Source organism: Tupaia chinensis, unplaced genomic scaffold (assembly GCF_000334495.1).
Source record: "Tupaia chinensis unplaced genomic scaffold, TupChi_1.0 Scaffold000386_1, whole genome shotgun sequence".
Taxonomy (NCBI): Eukaryota; Metazoa; Chordata; class Mammalia; order Scandentia; family Tupaiidae; genus Tupaia; species Tupaia belangeri.
The window spans coordinates 2,916,830-2,919,910 of record NW_006159888.1 but is presented as its reverse complement, the minus strand read 5'-3'; the positions used below and the strand labels follow the sequence as shown (position 1 = coordinate 2,919,910).

Genomic DNA, 3,081 nt, shown 5'->3' with positions numbered 1-3,081 from the left:
AGATTGCATGCGCCGTATAGCGAAAACCTCTCCAAAAAAAAAAAAGAAAGAACTTGGCCAGCAGGTGGCATGGAGATTAAGTTGATGGATATCACTTGCCTGATATGGCTACCTGCATGGTTCAAGTCCCAGACCTGGTGGCTTGAAATTTATGCCGGGCACATGTACATATCCAAAATCCCAAGAAGATACTGGAGAATGGATTGTGGGGTGGCTATCCCCTCAAAGGGTGATTCCCCCCCAACACCTCATCTTTCTCTGGCCAAGTGCATGAGTCCTACAGCCAACCTAAAGCAAATCAACAAAGAACTTAGAATTTTCACATCTTTTTTTGTGATAAGGCAGAAAAGGAAGACTAGGAAGACTTAGATCTTTTGAATAGTTGTTACCAGAAATGCAACTTTTTTTTTTTTTGGAGAGGTTTTTGCCATAGGGCGTGTGCGTTCGCCAGACAGACTGAGAGAAACACAGAGACAGAAAGCAAGAAATCACCCCCCAGGGGGGATGGCCATGCTGCAATCCTTCTCCTCCATTCTCCTCTTGGGATCTTGGGCACACACGCACACGCGCCTGGTGTGAGTTTTAAGCCACTGGGTCCAAGACGCAAACTGCGGTCGACTACAAGGGAGTCCAGCGACCTAGCCATTACACTAACTTCTGGTCCCTAGAAATACAACTTCTTAATAAAGCAATTTTAGCATTAACTGGAGGAGTGGCCCCCAACTGTGACCTAGTTATAACTGGTTGCCAGTTCTAAATTTTGTTTTAATATTCTCTTGGACAACATGAAATTAGCTATGTTGTTTTTCTTCAGTTGCTATTTCATGGAAAATATACTGAAGGAAATGAGTACTGTAAAATATAGTAGCCTGTAGATTTCATCTACATAGAAAGTGGTGTACCAGCTGGTGGTATGGTGGTTACAGTTGTTAGATCTCGTGTGGCCAATTGTGCCGAGTCCTAGACCTGCTGGCTTAAAAAACATGCCAGGTCCATGTGTGCACGTACCCAAAATTCTAAGAGAAGAATGAAGAAGGGACTGTGGTGTGGTCAATTGACCACACCCTAACCCTAACCCTTTCTCACTTTCTCAACCTTCTCTCTCTCTCTGTCTCTGATGAGCATATGCAACCGTATCAAATTTAAAAATAAAAAAGAATGCCAGTTACCAGTGTATGTTTATATTGTGGCCCAGGTTAATAAAAAGTATGATTACTATTTACATTCCAAACTGAACAAGATGTGTCATTATGATGGATAACCAGTAGTTACCTGGGTTCTTTTTTTTTTTTTTTTTTGGAGAGGTTTTTGCTGTAGGACATGTGCACTCGCCAGAAAGACAGAGGGAAACAGAGAGAAAGAAAGGGAGAAATCACCCCCCAGGGGGGATGGCCACATCACAATCCCTTCTCCATTCTCCTCTCAGGATCTTGGGCACGCATGCACACATGCCTGGCGTGAGTTTAAGCCACTGGGTCTGGGACTCGAACCATGGTCAAATACATGGGAGAACAGCAACATAGCTATCACATCAACTGCTGGTCCCACCAGTAGTTATTTGCAACTGCAATGTGAACAATTACTAAAAGGAGGTTGTGAGGCATTGCAAACATTTCTAAAACTTGGAAGGACCTTCAGTGTGCTCAATTTTTCTCTGATTGTTAACAAGGGTATTTCTTACAGGGCAACTTCTACTATTAATCTGTTGAACTTGTATCTGGACTTTTAAAAACTGCATTTTGATTTTTGTAAATGTGCAATTTAACTGTCAAAATTATATAAATAATGAGGGAAATTAAGTAGTTTCTAAAACATTTATGTACTAGACAAATATGTTAAAATGTAATGAGACACAACACAATTCTTATTACACATGTGTGTGTCTGGTAACATTTTAAAAATAATAATAATAAATAAAATTAAATAAATAATTATTAAAACAAAACAAAAATAATTCTTTACATTTGCTTTGGGCCTGCAGGTAATGTGGTGGTTAAAGTGCTGGATCCCACATGGCCAACCCAGACCCAGTGGTTTTAATATACTGGGCATGTGTGCACCCAAAACCCTGAGAGGAGAATGGGGGTGATTTCTCACTTTGTCTCTCTCAGGCAAGCACTTGCACCCTATAGCAAAAAAACAGACAAATAAAAATTTGCTGTGCACATTTCTTTTCTTATTGTACGTGTTATATACATAGGGACTTCAAAAGTTCATGGAAAATATAAAGTACGAGTTTATTTTGGTGCAAAATTTTAAGAATCCACCCATATTTTCCATAAACTTTTTCAAGACCTCTTGTACACTATAACAATTCAATATTACACAGACAAATCCTGACATAAATTTTGATGGGTGGTAAAAGCCCCCGTAAGTTTATTTCAATTGCTATTTCTCCAGACTGCAAATGCTGAGTGCCCCCTTAAGACACAATATGGAGGATGGAGAAGATATGCAAATATCAAAGGTCTGGTCTATTTTTGGAACTGATATGCATAGCTGAAAACTGCCTAGTATTTGAAATGTGACCCAAACAGAACTTATTTCCCCGTGATTTTATCAGAAACCACACCATCACTATTTGCTCATTTTAAATCCACTTTCCCTGGTGCCAGTAGGTGGCATATTGGTTAAAGGAACTGACCAACTACAGTTCGAGTCCCAGACCTGGCAACTTGCTCTCTTCCTTTCCCTTCCTCTCTTTCTCTCTGGTCAAATTAAAAATAATAATAATAATAAATTCCCCATTAATTTATATTCATTTCCTCTCAGAGATCCAACACCATGCACTTTACCAGAATCTCTGCAAGTTCTGGGACCAGCAGATGTCATAATGGTTACATGGCTGGACTCCCACACAGTAGATCATGGTTAAAGTCATGGACTGGGTGGCTTAAACTCACACCAGGCATGTGTGCACATGAGCCCAAAATCACAAGGAGAACAGAGAGGGGATTACAGTGTGGCCATGCCCCCTAGGGGGGGCTGACTTCTTACTTTCTCTTTGGTGAGTACAGGTGCCCTATAGCAAAAATCTCTCTTTAAAAAAAAAAAAAAAAAAAAAAAACAGAGAGAAAGAAA

General features: G+C 40.1%; 1 protein-coding gene across 1 annotated transcript in view; it reads right to left on the bottom strand.

Moving 5' to 3' along the window:
• IWS1 (interacts with SUPT6H, CTD assembly factor 1) overlaps positions 1 to 3,081 on the bottom strand; it is a 46,488-nt gene that overhangs the window by 43,156 nt on the left and 251 nt on the right. The window lies entirely within an intron of this gene.